The sequence below is a fragment of the Lissotriton vulgaris genome, chromosome 8, assembly GCF_964263255.1.
Source record: "Lissotriton vulgaris chromosome 8, aLisVul1.2, whole genome shotgun sequence".
Lineage (NCBI taxonomy): Eukaryota > Metazoa > Chordata > Amphibia > Caudata > Salamandridae > Lissotriton > Lissotriton vulgaris.
Window position 1 is genome coordinate 1,241,046,276 of NC_141696.1, and position 20,285 is coordinate 1,241,066,560.

Sequence of the window (20,285 nt, forward strand, 5' to 3'; positions counted from 1 at the left end):
GGGGCGGCCAAGCCCCGGCGGGCGAGCGGGCACTCGGTGAGCTCGCTCCAGAGTGAAAAATGGAGTAAGCCCCTCCGGTGCCACCACAGTGCGGAACCAGTTCTCCATGTAGGCCACCGCATCCTCCCCCTCAATCCGTTCCGGCAGGCCTACGACCCGCACGTTGTTCCGCCTATTGCGGCCTTCGGCATCCTCCGCCCTCCGCTCTAGAGTGTCCAGTCGGGCCAAAATGTCTGTAATCCTGTGCTCCGCGGTCACCACCGATGGCTTCAGGTCCAGCAACAGTTGGTCATGATCCTTGACCCGATCCGCCAGCTTCGCGTGATCCGCGCGTAGCAGCCCCAGGCCCGTGGCCACTTGGGCAATGTCATTGTGCAACGCCTCCTTAGTGGAGGTGATCGCCTCAAGGATGGCATCCAAGCGCCGGTTCAGCCGCTGTTCCTGGTCAAGCTCCGGGGAGGGACACTCATTCAGCTGGGTCGATGTCGCCGCGTCCCCCTCGCGGCTCCCGGGCTTCGGCCCTCCGATCGCCGCCATGTCAGGGCGCTGCGTCACAAGTCCGGCCACCCGTACTGCGGGTTCCCCCGTGGGTCCGTGCCGGTCACCGGGCACCGGGCAGTGCTATGTCACCGCCAATGGTCTCAGGAGCAATGACCAGGCGGACGAGCTCCGTTCCGTCACCCCCACTGGGCCTGTGGGGGGAGGATGAGTCGTAGGGCGGTGGTCGACGAGAACCCCTGATCTCCTGGGTGAATCGGGCAGCGTCCCCCGGTCAAAGGGGTTCGCTCCGCCAATCCCAGTGCGTTGGGCAGCCGAATGCAGGGTCCCTCACTGCTCGGCGACAGCCGGACTCAGGGCTGAAGTTCGGGACCGTCCGACCTCCTCGCCGCCATTTTCTTCACACCCCGGACTACACCTCGGCCGCCTCTTCTTCGATCTCCTCGGGGCCAGCAGTCCCCCAGCGATTCACCGCTTACGTCCAGCTGTCCCCTTACACTTCAGAGGGCAGGAACGTCGTCTCCGGGTCGCCTAGGGTCCCGAAAAACAGGAGAATTAGCGGGATTCCGCGCGGAGCTGCGAGCTCACGCCGCCATCCCGATCGGCGTCCAAGCCACGCCTCCACATTGAGATAGCTTTATCATCTGCTTTTCACCCTCAAACTGATGGCCAAACTGAAAAAGTGAATCAATATTTAGAACAAAGTTTGCGTTGTTTATCAACCACTTTGTTTTCAAATTGGGATGACGCCTTGCCTCTAGCGGAATTCGCCTATAATAATACAGTGGATTCAGCTTTGGGGTGTTCACCTTTTTATTTCCTCACCGGGCAACACCCCAGAACGCTTCCGATAATTTGTCCCGAAAAAACTCAAAATATGCCAGCAGTCACGGAAAGGATTAAAAATCTCTTGATTTATCAAAATCATGTCAGAAAGAGTCTAGAGAAAAATAAAGGTAAAATGAAAGAAGCAGCAGATGCACACAGGATCCCATCCCCACTGTACAAACCTGGAGACTTAATTTGGCTATCAACTAAAAACATTCAGATCACAGGACCTAAAAAACTAAAACCTAGATTCATTGAGCCAATTCCTATTGACAAAATTATAAACCCTGTTTCTGTGAAAATTAATCTTCCCCAGGATTATGCTATTCATCCAGTTTTCCACGTCTCATCGTTGAAACCGTATGATCCTAAAACTCGGCCTGATAACCCGCCACCTCCAGTAGTAGTAGGAGATCATCTTGAGTATGAGGTTAAGAAAATACTGGATGCCAAGAGAGTAAGAGGTCGTTTGTATTATCTGATTGGTTGGAAGGGTTATGATTCTTCAGAAAGATCTTGGGAACCTGAAGTTAATGTTCATGCACCACGACTTGTCAGATCTTTTTATGCACTTAACCCAACCAAACCACGACCTGTAAGACGGCCTTTGGGGGGGGGAACTGTCATGGGTTCCTTAGCAATTGCCAGTTAATTCCTTTAATCACCTGTATTGTATTTATGCCAAAAACCTTGCTGAAAGAACTGTGTTTTAATTATATGGTTTGTTGCTGTTAGCAATGCTTGTTGTGTTTAGTTGCTGCACATTCATCTTGATACTTGTTTGCACCAATGGTTGTTTGAAGAGGTTCTTAGGTGTGTACCCTTTGAAAGAACCTTCTCGCTCTCACGTTTAAAACTGCTGGTGTCCTGCACGTGAGTTAGCGAGCACATGCCCAAACCCTGGCTATAAATACCAGGGCTGCAGTCTCAGAAACGCTTTGCTTCGTTGGTGTTTTCACCACGAGCGTTCCTGAGCCCAGCAGCCATAGAGAGACTTCTAATCATCCTGCCTTGATCCCGCTTGTCTTCCCAGCTTTTCGCATCCCTGAACCCCTCCTGTATTCCCTCTCCTTACCTGAATCTTCTTGTGACTCAGTCTTGTTCCACGATCCCTGGACAGCCTCGGCATCATCGGCATTTCCTAGGCGGTTCCGGTGAGTCCAGCAATCAAGATCTTCCGGCGCTTCCGGTGGTGTCCCCGAGCATCGTTCCGACCTCCTTAAAAAACAAGTAAGAGATATCTGGTAACCAGACAATGAAAAGACTATAAAAGCACTGGTAAAAGCAACTAGAGAAATGACAAAAGCGTTGGTAAAAGCAACTAGAGAAAAGACAATCGCGCGCTGTTACCTAATAGATCTTCGAGGAGACTGTACTCAGGAGTGGTTTATTCAATGCTCAAATAAAGCATTGGCAAAGAAAATAACTCGAACTGACTAAAAGGAGTTAGAAACCTGTTTTACAAAAAACGATTGTGTTTATGTTACAATTAATACTGATTGTGAATTGTTATATCAAAAAACAGACTCCACGTTCACTTCACTTAGTGGTTTAGTAATTCAAAAGATTGCAAGAGAATCTTGGTGTTTTCTTTTCTATTTCATTGTTTTGCAGAATCCCTTTAAGGCAACCAACGAGTATTTGCCAGGTAGGCAAGGTTCATCGTGTGACTAACTACCACTCACTTACCTCGTTAACTAATATAATTGAGTGTTACCTTTACATTGTTATGTTTTAGTTCTGACAATAAGAGTTCTAGAGAAATAATTCTTGGTATTGCATTTTAAGGTTTGAATCCAGTTCAGATCAAGCCACGCAAATAGGAGTGTAGGAAAGGACTTCTATATATATCGGTATGTACTAAAAAGGACATGATTCAAGAGTTTCACTGAAGACTGTTAATGTAAAAACCTAAAAGGTTATGGTCAATGTTTAGAAAAGGTGTTACGAAAGAAGTCCTGAACACTCCAAGAGAAGCAGACGTTGACACAAGCACTGAAGGAAGACACCCAGTGTTTCTTTTTCTTGTCTTGTTTCTCAATCCACTTCCCCTTTCCCTTGTGGTTTAATCAGACATGCAAGAGTTTCTGTCCGTGCTGACTGGTTAGTTCATAGGGGAGTTGGGAGCGTGCATCGCCAGGAAGGAAATGTCAGGAGCCTCGTGTGTGAACGCTGACACCATGATTGGAGAGGAGTTTACGGGATCAGATTTTGTTCCCTGTGTGGCGTGAGCCTCAGTATCGCCTTGAGTTTTTAATTCTGCATTTAAATTGGCTTTTTGTGCATGAGGCAATGCTGTTTCTTGATTATTCTTTAACTCTGCCACTGCCTGCTGGGTGAATAAGGAGGGATGAATTGGGGATGACTGGCTGCTTATTGTGTTGTTGCTGGGGTGCTCCGGGGACCCTTCCAGCTCTGGGGCGTGTTTACTTGATGTGTCCGCCTTTGGGAGTGGGCTGATTAGGTTTATTTCCTGGATACCTCCCTCTATTAATGGGGCTTGGCTGGTGGCGCCTTCTCATGGCATTGGCCTTCTAGCTTCTTGCGCCTGTGGATCACCAGCCCCTGCCGCTCCTCTGGTGTGATCCGTATTCTCCCTTGGAGTCGGTGCCGTGTGAATTTCTGCTGCTGTGTAGCTTGTAATTTGGGGCAAAGAGTTAATTGTGCCGGCAGGTTGCAATAGGGATTGGATGCCTGTGGTAGAGTCATTTGAAGCGTAGATGACATTTCTGGGTTTTTTAAAAAGGTGAATTTTGTGTAAATTTTCGGCTGGTAGTTATATTTTGTTTTCGTTGGCTGACCTGCTAAGTTAATTAATTCGTGGGTATTTTTCCTTTTATTACTTCTAGATTGTTCTGGTGTTGGGGTTGGACTGTGGTCTACGTCGGTTGGCAGACCTTCATTTATGCAACTGTTGGTTCCATTGGGGTTACTTTGGGGTAGGAGGGTGTTACTGGTGATTTTGCCGGTTTCCTTGGTGATGTTAGATGCTCGCTTGTTTTTTCTTGGCTACGCTGAGCTCGTGGTTGTGTTGTTTCTTTTTCGTTTGGTCGGTTGCTTTGTTGGAGGTCTTCTTTCTCTTCCCGACCTCATGGTGGTCCTGCTAAGTCCCTCTCAGTGTCTCTCCCAGTATGTAATATTCTTCTTTCTCTTAGCACCAGCTAGTCGGTGGTTGCTGGAAAAAATGGTCGAGACTGGGTAGAGGCTTTTCTCAAGGGGCAAAGTTCTTGGTTTTGCAGGACAAGGCGGGGACCCCCCCTGTACAGGAACACAGGGACGCGGGGACACGGAGACGACTAGTTAAGTCGCTCTATTTGATTTGCCTCACACTCTCCTCACCTGCGCGCCTACTGTATGCTTCGGGGATTGCTAATATCGGCTTTACCAAAATGGCAGTAGTATTTAAAAAAAAAAAATCAGCACTGACGAGTGTTGATCTCTGATTGGCATGTAGGGAATCTGGGCAGGGACATCATCGCGAATATGCCCACTCTGCCCATCAATGAAAGCAGCAGGGATTTCCAGTGTTCCACATCTCCCTTAAAAAAGATATCCCTGTCCCCCATCACGTAAATCTTTAGGCAGCAAAAAACCTGGCTGAATAATTAGATTGGGAAGTTCCTCTGTACTTCTGCTGTCAGTGCATTTAGTAGGTATATGTGTGATTTCCTCAGTTTACTTTTTACCTTGAATACATCCCAAAACTATTGAATATTGTAGCAATCTATCACTCGTTTGCTCAGGGTCAGCCGCATACAGAAGCACATTGCTTGCATAACACAATATTCTTTCCTCCCAAGTCCCATCCCAGCTCAGTCTTCTTATGAGGGGTCTCCCCTTACCCATGCTACCAGTGGTTTCAGTGCCAGTGTGAAGATCATAAGTGACAATGGGCAGACTTACCTGGTCCTGCTCTTCAACTGGAAGGGGCATATCATCACTTTGTTAGCTATCACTCTGGCCATTTGTTGTCAGCTTTGGGGTGTTCACCTTTTTATTTCCTCACCGGGCAACACCCCAGAACGCTTCCGATAATTTGTCCCGAAAAAACTCAAAATATGCCAGCAGTCACGGAAAGGATTAAAAATCTCTTGATTTATCAAAATCATGTCAGAAAGAGTCTAGAGAAAAATAAAGGTAAAATGAAAGAAGCAGCAGATGCACACAGGATCCCATCCCCACTGTACAAACCTGGAGACTTAATTTGGCTATCAACTAAAAACATTCAGATCACAGGACCTAAAAAACTAAAACCTAGATTCATTGAGCCAATTCCTATTGACAAAATTATAAACCCTGTTTCTGTGAAAATTAATCTTCCCCAGGATTATGCTATTCATCCAGTTTTCCACGTCTCATTGTTGAAACCGTATGATCCTAAAACTCGGCCTGATAACCCGCCACCTCCAGTAGTAGTAGGAGATCATCTTGAGTATGAGGTTAAGAAAATACTGGATGCCAAGAGAGTAAGAGGTCGTTTGTATTATCTGATTGGTTGGAAGGGTTATGATTCTTCAGAAAGATCTTGGGAACCTGAAGTTAATGTTCATGCACCACGACTTGTCAGATCTTTTTATGCACTTAACCCAACCAAACCACGACCTGTAAGACGGCCTTTGGGGGGGGGAACTCTCATGGGTTCCTTAGCAATTGCCAGTTAATTCCTTTAATCACCTGTATTGTATTTATGCCAAAAACCTTGCTGAAAGAACTGTGTTTTAATTATATGGTTCGTTGCTGTTAGCAATGCTTGTTGTGTTTAGTTGCTGCACATTCATCTTGATACTTGTTTGCACCAATGGTTGTTTGAAGAGGTTCTTAGGCGTGTACCCTTTGAAAGAACCTTCTCGCTCTCACGTTTAAAACTGCTGGTGTCCTGCACGTGAGTTAGCGAGCACATGCCCAAACCCTGGCTATAAATACCAGGGCTGCAGTCTCAGAAACGCTTTGCTTCGTTGATGTTTTCACCACGAGCGTTCCTGAGCCCAGCAGCCATAGAGAGACTTCTAATCATCCTGCCTTGATCCCGCTTGTCTTCCCAGCTTTTCGCATCCCTGAACCCCTCCTGTATTCCCTCTCCTTACCTGAATCTTCTTGTGACTCAGTCTTGTTCCACGATCCCTGGACAGCCTCGGCATCATCGGCATTTCCTAGGCGGTTCCGGTGAGTCCAGCAATCAAGATCTTCCGGCGCTTCCGGTGGTGTCCCCGAGCATCGTTCCGACCTCCTTAAAAAACAAGTAAGAGATATCTGGTAACCAGACAATGAAAAGACTATAAAAGCACTGGTAAAAGCAACTAGAGAAATGACAAAAGCGTTGGTAAAAGCAACTAGAGAAAAGACAATCGCGCGCTGTTACCTAATAGATCTTCGAGGAGACTGTACTCAGGAGTGGTTTATTCAATGCTCAAATAAAGCATTGGCAAAGAAAATAACTCGAACTGACTAAAAGGAGTTAGAAACCTGTTTTACAAAAAACGATTGTGTTTATGTTACAATTAATACTGATTGTGAATTGTTATATCAAAAAACAGACTCCACGTTCACTTCACTTAGTGGTTTAGTAATTCAAAAGATTGCAAGAGAATCTTGGTGTTTTCTTTTCTATTTCATTGTTTTGCAGAATCCCTTTAAGGCAACCAACGAGTATTTGCCAGGTAGGCAAGGTTCATCGTGTGACTAACTACCACTCACTTACCTCGTTAACTAATATAATTGAGTGTTACCTTTACATTGTTATGTTTTAGTTCTGACAATAAGAGTTCTAGAGAAATAATTCTTGGTATTGCATTTTAAGGTTTGAATCCAGTTCAGATCAAGCCACGCAAATAGGAGTGTAGGAAAGGACTTCTATATATATCGGTATGTACTAAAAAGGACATGATTCAAGAGTTTCACTGAAGACTGTTAATGTAAAAACCTAAAAGGTTATGGTCAATGTTTAGAAAAGGTGTTACGAAAGAAGTCCTGAACACTCCAAGAGAAGCAGACGTTGACACAAGCACTGAAGGAAGACACCCAGTGTTTCTTTTTCTTGTCTTGTTTCTCAATCCACTTCCCCTTTCCCTTGTGGTTTAATCAGACATGCAAGAGTTTCTGTCCGTGCTGACTGGTTAGTTCATAGGGGAGTTGGGAGCGTGCATCGCCAGGAAGGAAATGTCAGGAGCCTCGTGTGTGAACGCTGACACCATGATTGGAGAGGAGTTTGCGGGATCAGATTTTGTTCCCTGTGTGGCGTGAGCCTCAGTATCGCCTTGAGTTTTTAATTCTGCATTTAAATTGGCTTTTTGTGCATGAGGCAATGCTGTTTCTTGATTATTCTTTAACTCTGCCACTGCCTGCTGGGTGAATAAGGAGGGATGAATTGGGGATGACTGGCTGCTTATTGTGTTGTTGCTGGGGTGCTCCGGGGACCCTTCCAGCTCTGGGGCGTGTTTACTTGATGTGTCCGCCTTTGGGAGTGGGCTGATTAGGTTTATTTCCTGGATACCTCCCTCTATTAATGGGGCTTGGCTGGTGGCGCCTTCTCATGGCATTGGCCTTCTAGCTTCTTGCGCCTGTGGATCACCAGCCCCTGCCGCTCCTCTGGTGTGATCCGTATTCTCCCTTGGAGTCGGTGCCGTGTGAATTTCTGCTGCTGTGTAGCTTGTAATTTGGGGCAAAGAGTTAATTGTGCCGGCAGGTTGCAATAGGGATTGGATGCCTGTGGTAGAGTCATTTGAAGCGTAGATGACATTTCTGGGTTTTTTAAAAAGGTGAATTTTGTGTAAATTTTCGGCTGGTAGTTATATTTTGTTTTCGTTGGCTGACCTGCTAAGTTAATTAATTCGTGGGTATTTTTCCTTTTATTACTTCTAGATTGTTCTGGTGTTGGGGTTGGACTGTGGTCTACGTCGGTTGGCAGACCTTCATTTATGCAACTGTTGGTTCCATTGGGGTTACTTTGGGGTAGGAGGGTGTTACTGGTGATTTTGCCAGTTTCCTTGGTGATGTTAGATGCTCGCTTGTTTTTTCTTGGCTACGCTGAGCTCGTGGTTGTGTTGTTTCTTTTTCGTTTGGTCGGTTGCTTTGTTGGAGGTCTTCTTTCTCTTCCCGACCTCATGGTGGTCCTGCTAAGTCCCTCTCAGTGTCTCTCCCAGTATGTAATATTCTTCTTTCTCTTAGCACCAGCTAGTCGGTGGTTGCTGGAAAAAATGGTCGAGACTGGGTAGAGGCTTTTCTCAAGGGGCAAAGTTCTTGGTTTTGCAGGACAAGGCGGGGACCCCCCCTGTACAGGAACACAGGGACGCGGGGACACGGAGACGACTAGTTAAGTCGCTCTATTTGATTTGCCTCACACTCTCCTCACCTGTGCGCCTACTGTATGCTTCGGGGATTGCTAATATCGGCTTTACCAAAATGGCAGTAGTATTTAAAAAAAAAAAATCAGCACTGACGAGTGTTGATCTCTGATTGGCATGTAGGGAATCTGGGCAGGGACATCATCGCGAATATGCCCACTCTGCCCATCAATGAAAGCAGCAGGGATTTCCAGTGTTCCACATCTCCCTTAAAAAAGATATCCCTGTCCCCCATCACGTAAATCTTTAGGCAGCAAAAAACCTGGCTGAATAATTAGATTGGGAAGTTCCTCTGTACTTCTGCTGTCAGTGCATTTAGTAGGCATATGTGTGATTTCCTCAGTTTACTTTTTACCTTGAATACATCCCAAAACTATTGAATATTGTAGCAATCTATCACTCGTTTGCTCAGGGTCAGCCGCATACAGAAGCACATTGCTTGCATAACACAATATTCTTTCCTCCCAAGTCCCATCCCAGCTCAGTCTTCTTATGAGGGGTCTCCCCTTACCCATGCTACCAGTGGTTTCAGTGCCAGTGTGAAGATCATAAGTGACAATGGGCAGACTTACCTGGTCCTGCTCTTCAACTGGAAGGGGCATATCATCACTTTGTTAGCTATCACTCTGGCCATTTGTTGTCTGTGTAGGAGCTCAATCCAGTGTCTATATTTGGGCATGAATACCATCCTATCTTTCTCTGCAAGCACATATGTCCATTCTAGGGTGTTGAACTCCAATGAAGCACTGAGTGACATCACTGGTGCTAGTTCACAGACAGCGCTCATGTATTCATGCATCCATATAGTCTCCTCAGTTTCAATCTTATCCCCATACTTGGCATGAAGCCTGACTGGTCTGGTGCTACTAGAGTAGTTATCATGTCTAAGCCTAGTCACCAGCACTTTGACAAGAATTGTGGGAACAACATTGAGAACCAAAATAGGCCTATAGGAGGCACATCTCTCAGGTGGCTAGCCACCCTGTAGTACCATGACTATAATTGCCATCCATTGATTAAATGGAAGTTTACCATGTACATAATCAGCATATGAGGAGACGGGTTGCTGGCCATGGTCTGATATAGGTCTATCAGGATCTCATTTGGGCATGCTACTATGCCTTATTGTAGCTTTCGAAAGGCCACATCTGTGTCCATCTCTGACTAGGCTCTGGCTGTCTTCTGGTGTCAATCTGGGGAGCTGAATATCTTCGAGAAATGTCTCTATATCCTTGAATGTCTTTAACATATGGGAGGCATATATCTGGCTGTAGTAGTCAGCAAATGTATCTGCTATTTCTCTGTCTCCTCTCACTGACCTTTCCTGAGAAGACTGCAATTCTTATACCCAGCAACACATTGTTTGCTCCAGCCAGGTCAATAACCATCCAGCTTTATTGCAAGCGTTTTATAGCCTGTGTTTGAAGACCAAGAAGGCTGTTCGTGCGCCATTGATACTTCGGTATTTCTGCTGCTTTAGGCAGACACAATGGGCAGCTACCCCTTTATCATTAGTGCTCAATGAATTTTCAAACTCAAGGATATCATGTTCAATGGCATCCACTTGCACTCTCTTCTCTTTTCGGATGCCTGCCACTAAGGAGATTGCTTGCCCTCTTACCACTGTTTTGTAAGCCTCCCAAAGTGTCACATCTGAGGCAATGGCACGCAGGGTCTCAGGAAAATAGAGCTCAGAGCGATTCCTCAGCTTATAGGTTATCTATTTATTTTTGAAGTACCATATGTCTATGAATACCTCCTCCATGAGGGATAGTTTTTTGCTCCTTTTTTCAACCCTTACGGGGGAATGGACCGGTATTCCTCTAGTCATCTGTCTAGCTCCTATAAAGCACCCTACATAAACTTGCTGCATAAGAATATAGTTGATCAGGAAAGTATACATTATAAGAGCCATTCCTCAGCTAATTGGTTATCTTTTTTTTTTTTTAGGTCCAATGCTCTATGAACCACCCCATCCGAGGGCAGTGTCTTTGCTCCGTACTTCGACCCATAAGGGGGAATGAACTGATGTTCTTCTAGCCATCTGTCTAGCCCTTATGAAGCGTACATAAACTGACTGCTTAAGAATTTAGTCAATCCATGAATAATGTTCATGAGCACAGGAGTAAAATCTGCATTGCTGCTCAGATGGGTTGTGAGCCAACGGATGTCAATGAGGCCCGTAGTCTCCAGGAATGCCGATAACAGACCCCTATATCTTAGCTCAGTCCTAGGTTTTACCCTATCTACTTCCTCATTTGCTACCATATTGAGGTCTCCCCAGTACTACAATTCCATCCTGTAACTATAGCTGACAAACATTTTTTTTCTCAACACCAGGGATTGAAGCCTGGGGTGAATAAATTGAGCACCGGTGAAGGTTCACTTTCCCCCATGTACTTAAGTACACTGTATATCTCCTCTGCATGTCTTGCTTAGTGGTCTAAGGGGCAAATTAAGTAGCCTTCTTTATGAAAATGGCCACTCCTCTGGTGTCGGTCATGTAACATAACTAGTGTATTGTAGCCGTATCGCTGAAGTGCCTTGCAGCAATTGCCTTTTAGGTGGGTTTCTTGAAGCATTATCACATCTGGGCCCTGCCTTTTGAGGTATGGCAGGACTATTCCTCTCTTTATCTTGCTGCCCAGACCATTCACATTCCATGACATAAATTTCAGGGTGTTGGTATTAGCTATCAAATTCTATAGTCCGTGCATTGCCTCTTAGCTCTGGATGGTCCCTATCATGTGTGCCTCACGTTTTCCTTGCTTCAATGGTCCGGGTACCGCTTTCCTCTCACCTCCTAGGTGCAGGGCCGAGTGGGAAGCAAAACTGGCCCTGGCAAAGTCCTCCGTTGCCCCCCCCCCCCTCTCCGGGGGTTGGGGTGCGGCCGAGCTGTTTGCCAGGGCAGGTCTCGGCTGATTTTGTTACAGGGGTCAATATTGCAGCTATGCTGCAAAAATGGCCCTGATCCAGCAAAATGCCAGGATAAACTTTTTGCGCATCAACGTATAATTCACAATGGGCCCATATACACATTCAGATTTCTTGACTGTTTCGCTAGGGGTCAAGTTTTATTTTCTTGGATCTGAAATAGTCAATACCTAACTAATCTTCACAGATAAACACTCTTCCTTTGGTCAATGGATCATTAGTCGAGTAGTTGATGGTGATATTAACAAATTCAATAATTTATCTAATCTCTTACCAATAAAATGATCACAGACTCCAAAATGAACGCTCATTTATACAGATTCACAGTGCAAACTCCATCAACTTTCATGGGAGAGAAAATTCATTCATCAAATAACATACACAAATTCATCCAACAATCTCAGCACATTAGGAGTGATATCTCGTACTTTGCAAAGAAATAAGCCAATTTAAAGACGGAAATATTAGTTACCTATAGGTGAAAGGGGAACTCCAACGCCTGGTCAGAAGGGCTAGGAGAGGTCATCTGATAAAGTCAGAAGACAAAGACTGTAGGACAGGTGCAGGATAGATTTATACTTACTATACTTCTTCTAGAACACAAAGCACTGGAGCGCATCGATCTCTCTTACACTCTCTCCTTCCTCAATATTCTTCCGCAAAATCTTCAATCTAATCAGGCTGTCTTAAGTAGTGAATCTTCTCAGTCTGTTCTTCCCAGCAGCTTTTCTCACCTACTCCTCACTCAGCATCAACGTCTCTTCATAGCAGCTCTCTCAGTTCTCTCTCAGCCCTCAACTCTCAGCCCACTCTCTCAATCTTAAGCCACTCAAGTTATACCCTCTAATTTTGCATGACCCACCCTCAAAGGTTGCAAATATCTGTGAATCAGGAACTAAGATTGGGTAGGGGCAGTGAAGTTGTCATCTCCTCATGCAGTCATCCCAAATTTCTTAACTAATTCTTTATTTAGTAAATCCTTCCCACTTAATTTATTCATATCTCATGACACTTCCTTTTCACATACATCTCACACAATAGATAGATACAATTTTTATATAATTTCTTCAGTTGAGAATCTTTTCCCAAGCACTCGTCCTTGGGTCTTGGCAGATGATCAATGTCCCGGTCAGCAGATCATTCCCAGACCTTAGTGCGCATACTCAACTTGCGTTACGTTTTACCCGCCATCTTTTCCTTTAGCTTAGCACATCAGGCCCAAACGCACACTATTAATAAAAGAATCATAAACAATGTTAATTTCTCAATTATATTATTATCACTGTTCACCACCCGCTTCTACTCTATCCCCTGTTATTTTCTTCCTTGTTAAGCAAATGCATTAGCTGCGACAGCTCCTTCTAAGTCCAGGCAAACATATGCCAGGAACGTAATGCCTTGAGACCTACAGTTAGTGACTCCTTGCTTGCGCATGCGTGAGACTTTTCTTCTCACATGGGTTAACCATGTGGGTATTTACGCGGGACGGGTTCGCACATGCGCAAGGCGCATTCGTCAGACTTTGTTTTTTACATGAGTTAACCGTGTGGGTATTTGCACGGGGCGGGTTTGCACAAGCACACGGTTTAAACGGGATATCAGTTACATAGCATATTATTCTTTGTTAATTAAGCAAGCAAACAACCTTCTCCCTGTACATAAATGTTGTGTGTATGTTAATTTTCTTTCAAGTCTCTATTCCTACTTGTTAATACTTGTTAACAAGAGGTTGATTCAGCAAGTTTCTTTTCTTTGAATCCTTGCTCCGTCGGCCCTGTAACAATAACAGCCTCCCAGGGGCCCACAACCGGCCCCCACCCTGGTGGCCCACCGGGGAAATGCCCGGTGCTCACTACAGCCAGTCTGGCCCTGCCTAGGTGGTATACAATCCAACAAATAAACAACCCTGTACTCCTACCCAGCTCCCCTGTCCCTGAAGCCCAGCATCGTAGGTATAAAACTGCCTGCCTCCCCAACCTGCAGAGTGCCTGTCACCCTACCTTTAGCCTCTGCATCACCTGTAATTGAATCTTAACACCATGTCTAGTCCCTTAATTTGTGTTGAATCTCTCAGTTTCTTTGGGCGCTACTTTCCACTTGATCCTCTACAAAGCCTTCCAGTTATTAGAAGTTCACCCTAAGAAATAGAGAAGTGCTGTTTACAAGTCTGCTTAGGAGTGACAGCCTAAGGAGCCAATAGTGGAACTGGAAAATAGGAGTAAGAAAAGCAGTAAGAAAATGACCAGACAGCATAGAGTCAGAAAAATGTCTTTCATTTTAAAACAACCTTTGAGTGTTGCAAATGCGTCCTTGATGGGGTCTTTTGGAGCATTCCACCTCTTGCCGTTCTATCGACCCTCACAAATGTCTGCATTTCCCCTCTGTACTGGACTTTACTACAACGGGTTCCCTCCCCAGAAATCCGGCTGTCCTGGTCCGCTGCTTGTCTTGTTGTGACAGAAGTAAATGTAAAAGGAAAGCTAGAGACAAAACGTAGTAAGGTAATCTGGACTTTGTGTGCTGCGTTTGCCGACATACATGAAGCTGCAGCCACAATGTTTTTGGCTGCTTTCACCCCACGCACTTCAGTAGAAGCAAATATATATATTTTGCTTAGTCTATAGAGTCCTTTACGTGCTCTATAATAATTGATTAATGTTCTATTTCTTTTTGTCACTTCTAAAAATCGTTATACAAAAAATTAACTTGAGATAGCAGTTGGGGAGTTGATGAGCAGGCCACCAGTCACATGACTGGTCTGCGTGTCGCAGATTCATCTCTTGATTGGTCTGCTCAACCTTTTCTTCTTTCCAGATGGATGACGTGGGCAGTAACGACATCTAATACTAGGTTTCAGGGGATGACTCTGTTGGGGGTCCCTATTGTGAATAAATGGCCAGTACCAGAGTGCATATGCTTCTCAAACTAAATCTCCCGAAAACAATATTTTCGGAATATAATGTGAATAGGTTATGGCGCATAACAGTACCAGAACCAGTTTATTTGAAATGATTCCTCATTGAAAAATAGTGATAGGTAGCCGCACAAAGTATAAGTGTGGAAGCGAGTAGGAGCCAACAATCGATTTAATACACGGAAGCCTTTAATCAATGTATAGAACATTAGACCACTATCCCTCTATTTTATTTATTTATTTATTTATTTATGCGATTTTATATAGCGCGAACTTTACCCGAAGGTGTCAGAGCGCTTTACATAGGACCCAGTTTCAACCATAAGGACTGATGGTTACAATCGGAAAAACAGATTTGCAAATTTTTTGACTTACATAAGAACCAGTTGAAAACATACGGATTTAGGATTACATGCGTTATAAAAAAAGGTACAAACAGAAAAAATTGCAAATGTACAAGAGATAGAGTCACACAAGGAGGAGATACAAATGGATAAACTCTAGGCATATACTAGTGATGTCTCTATCTACTTAGGGAGGGGATACACATGGATATACTCTAAGAGTCACAGAGGAATGGTAGAGAGCACAGCGGACTCTTGCATAAACTAGTGATTAGAGTTATCTCTATATACATAGGGAAGGGGTAAGACTGGATATACTCTAAAAGTCACATAGGAATGGAAGAGAGCAAAGCGGACTACTGCATGTCCTAGTGATTAGAGTTATCTCTATATACATAGGGAAGGGATGCACATGGAAATACTCTAAAAGTCATCTAGGAGACTAGTCATTAGAGTTATCTCTATATACATAGGAAGGCATAAGACCGGATATACTCTAATGGACACATAGGAATGGTAGATAGTACAAAGGTCTACTGCATACACTAGTGATTAGAGTTATCTCTATATACATAGGGAGGGGATAAGACTGGATATACTAGAGAGTCACATAGGCAAGGTATATGGTGAGCAGAGTTCCATAAGTGTGGATGCAGTCACAGAACAAAGGGAGGGTGGGAGGGATGCAAGGGTATGGAGAGAAGGGGAAGCGGAAAAGGGAGGGAACATTTGAGGATCATCCACGGGGAAAAGGGTTAATGGACCAGGGAATGGGAGGAGGGCTAGAGTCCAGTGAAACTGTCCGAAAACAGCAGCAAAGTGATGGTCAGGACAAAGCAAAAAGTCAAGAAGTCCAGTAGTGAAGGTGGGAGATGAAGCTGGAGGCCAGCGGCAGGCGCGTCACCATCTTGGAGAGCTTGCAGTCAGCCGTCTCGGTGGAGGAGAGAGTGCGCCAGGTAGTGAAGGCCATGTTGACGCTGTTGGTACGGTCACACGTTGACCATGGGGCGCTGCACGGCTGCCGGTGGGTTGTGTGTGGATTCACCCGCAAGCAGTGTGGACTCCAGGAGCAGTGGCACATTCAGAACGCTGATGCCATGTGGGGGGGGGGGGGGATTCAGGGGAGGGATGAGTGGTCTGGAGATCCGGCCCGTGTTGCAGGGCCCCAGGGCATTCCGGCACTGGCAGTGGCCCCAAACTGGCAGCAGGTCGGGAGGCAGGCCAAAAGTCCAAGAGAGGGCCATAGGATTAGCAGGAGGCCGGGGAGAAGTTGGGGCGAGCCAGTGGAAGCGGCGATCGCCATCCAGAAGTCGCCTCCGGCCGCCATCTTAGAGTCAGGCAGGCGCTGGGAGGATTCCCTCGGTGGGGGTCTCCACCGAAGTGAAGGTAGAGGAAATTATGCCAGCTGCTGCGGCGAGAGTCTCAACAAGCCGGGGTAGCGCAGGACGCAATCCTACCTCCCAGCGGCGGCCGCAGTCAGCGGAGTCCACGGCGCAGTGCCGCCCGCCAACTTGAGCGCCTCCGCCCTCTCCTCCTTCACCTCGGGAGATCGATCTATATGTGTTTCCATACGCACGGTATGCACAGGTTACAACGGATCCAGTCTTTCATACAGTCTTTCGGCATGTGGTTTTCTCCACTAAAGAATTATATGCTGCCAGCAGGTTCTCTGCTGTAAACACTCAGGGCCCATTTCACAAAGGACCTCTGCACTCATGGAGGAGGCCCCGCACTCATGCCCGGGGCCCGTGCCCATATAGGGGGCCATGGTTTCGTGGCGGGACCTCCAATACTCATTGGAGAGATTTCCTACCAAATGCGGCCCCCACCATGAGTGCGGGCCCCCACCCTGGCTGAGTTTCCTGCTGGACGAGCGCAGAGGCATTTTTTAAATCAGGCACAATGGGCCTGATTCACAAAGGTAACTTACACTTTTGTGTAAGTTTACAGTTGTTTGATATTCACAGAGGGATTTATTAGTAGTATCTTTACGAGTGCAGAGTCTTTGCACATAAAAATAGTGATAATTGGCGTCCCTTAGCGTGATTTTTTGGCACTAGGAGGGCACCTGGTAAGATTTTCTCAACGCAGGTGGTCACGACCGTTACCGGTGAGAAAGCTGCTACTCGATTAGAAAATCTACTCAAGCTGCAGCAAAGAAGCAGCGCCCACTGACGTACCACGTGGTGCCATTCATGCTAATCTTACAGCACAGAACTAGCTCTTGGTGCTAAAAATCAGTGCGAACAGTGCCACGTGCTGATTTCCGCCCGTTCACCGAACTCTACGGAATCTCGCTGAGTTTTCATTTAACTCCATGCTATTCTGCTGAGTGAAACTCCATGCGTTCAGCCCATCCCTAGTTTATTACTGACTATAACAATAGATCCACTGATATAAAAAGATTCATGCAAAAACACTGGGGTATTTTAAGAGCCGACACAGTGCTGAAATCGGCAGTAGGACCTCATACAGGGGCAACATACAGGAAAGCAGGAGCATTGAAGGACACATTGATACAAGTCATTTTCAAAAACCCACCAATGATACATGGCTCACCAGTACAGGGGGTTTTCAGAAGTGTGGGCGATGCAAGGCATGCAAGCATAGTACTAACTGTAGAGCGTATACATCACATAATGGGAGCGGGAGAATTATTTCACTGTTCAATATATGTTTATTTATTAACAGAATGTTGTGTTTACATGGTGGAATGTCCATGTGACTTGTGGTACTAAAAAGAGAGTACAAGACCATCTTTGTACTATTAAACTTTGTGATACCGCAAATCGTGTTGCAAGACATTTCAGATAGAAACATAACAGCAACCCTAACCTCTTAACATATTTTGGTATTGACAGAATTGACAAACCACTGAGAGGTGGCGATAGAGAGAAACTGCTTAAAATCTCTGAATCATACGTCATCATTGATCTAGACAATAAGATTCCTAGAGGTTGAAATATTCACGAACAACTTGCAGTACATCTATAATCAGGTTCTACTGTGTCGGGCATGTGCTTAGAAAATGTGGTGAAATGGATTATGTTTATCACCTAATTGTATGTGTATTGTATTGCTTTAATGTTTTTATGTTTCTATTAATTTGTTTTCATAGATTATTATTTATTTTTTCTTGAAGACAGAAGGGAATGATGCATGTGCAGAGGTCATCAAGCCTCATTGTTCAATATATATTTTCAAACGTTTCCATATTTTTGCATGCAATACCACATATACTATATTGATACTTCCATTAATGGATAAATATATGTTTTTAAACCATATCCTTTCTAAAATGATCAAAAATAACTTTTATGCATGTATTTTTTTGCCCACTTGGGCAGGATAATATAATTAACCGGTCTCAAAAACCATTCTGGCAGAATCTATAATTGTTTTATTTCCCTTTTATGCATCCTTATTTGAAACTTCCCGCTTGGGTAGGATGATTATGTAATTTCTTAGCAGGTTTATAATTATAATTTTTAGCAGGATGCATAATTATTTCTAATTGCTCCTACTTATTAGAGCATTTATTTGAATTGCTCCTTTTACTGCAATAGTTATACATGGGATCATTGAATATGGGATATATGATAATTAGCTTAGGAGTGTATTTGCTGTGAAATGTGAGGAAATTAAGTAATTGAAGGTAGTACACATTGATTGATGAATTATGATGTATTGAATTACATGATAAATAATGTCCTTTAGGCGAATTTGTTTGACCATGATTCATACTTATGGATTCTTATGGGATGCAGCATTATAATAATGGATTAAGTAAATATAACCTGTTGCTCAGAAAACAATAAAATTGTAGATAGATTATTTTCAATACAAGCAATAGGATTGTACAATTGTTTATAGGATGAGAAATAATCGCTGTCATTCTTTGGTTCGATGTGCCAATATAGTTTGTCTTTTATGTTTTTTCACTTGTGATTTGTTGACACTATTTGTTTGTGATGGGGTTTGGGCCTTCACTTAAGAAAGACTGAATAGCCTAAACGCGTTGTCGCTGACATCGAAATAAATGATGCTTTGCACTTTGGAGGAGTGCCTTACTATTTCATCATTTGCACATATTATAAGTTGCACAGCTGTTGGACGGTGCAGGTGGCACTAGGTGGAAGAGATTAGAGTTGTGGGCAGTGGAATATGACCTACTGGCAGTTGCCAGTAGGTAGTTATAGTTAGGACCTAGTTACCATAGAAAAATCACAACATTCTATTCCCAACAACTTTGGCACCGATTGACGGATCTTCGCGAAATTTTCAAAACTTATCGCCCTCTTCGGTCCACTCCTATATTGAAAGTTTTGGGATGATTCGGCAAGCGGGGCTGAGAAAAAATGGGGGTCCCAAAACATGTTTTCTCCAAGCAATTTTCCATAGGAAACTTTAGACACAGCTACAGCCCGAACTGCTGAATGGAAGTACACCAAATTTGGCAAAAAGGTAGCCCTTGGTTCAGAAAGACCCTTTTGTTAAATTGTGTAAATCCGTTCAGTAGTTTTTAAAATAATAATGGAAAAAGAAATATATATATCTGGGCAGAGCCTAACCACACATCTCATCGTGAGATCTGATTGGCTGTCAGCACTTTATCCAAGAAGTGTTGGCAGCCATCTTGGGACCAATATACATGATAGCACCTCATTAAAAAGCATTGCAGTTAATAGAAGGTTTTAAAACTTTAGTTACATTATAAATCATTTGTTGATGGTACCATACTCATTTTAAGAATTGTTCTACCATGTGAAAAAGCCTTCTGCTGGGATATCATGACTCATGTTTGAGAGAAAACTATTTTCTCATGCTTTTCCCACAGAGGTTTGGAAGGTGATCTATAAGCTAAACTGAGAGCATATTTTCTGTAAATTCACATTATCTTTCTCAGTCATGTGAGAATGTAGTCTGACATTCTCAGTAAAACATGTAATCCAACAAGGGCAGTAACTGTCAGTTGATTCCTTTGTGTTCTACTGCAGCTTCCCAGAATGTCCTAAAGAACAACTAGAGTGCTAACAGTCCTACTTATGACAAACGAATTGCACACCTGAAGCCATCTTGATTGGAATAAAGTGGTAACTCTTAATACATTAAATTTAAAAAGGAACAACATGAGGAGGTTTATTTTGCCATAGAAAGTAGGATTAGTGCTGCAGAAAGAAAAATTAGGGCACATTTTGAGTGAAATCTCAAATCCTCTTATATTTCATTAAAAAATTCTGACATGCAGACTGAAACATGCACTTTCAATACCAGCAGCAGACTTCTCTGGTGAGCAGTAGCTTTACTACAGTGATCTTATAAGCAACTAAAGTGCTAACGTTCGGAATTTATGTTAAATGTGTGACACATCTGAATGCCTTCTTGATGGAATCAAATTAAAAAACTGAAAGTATTAACACTTGTTTT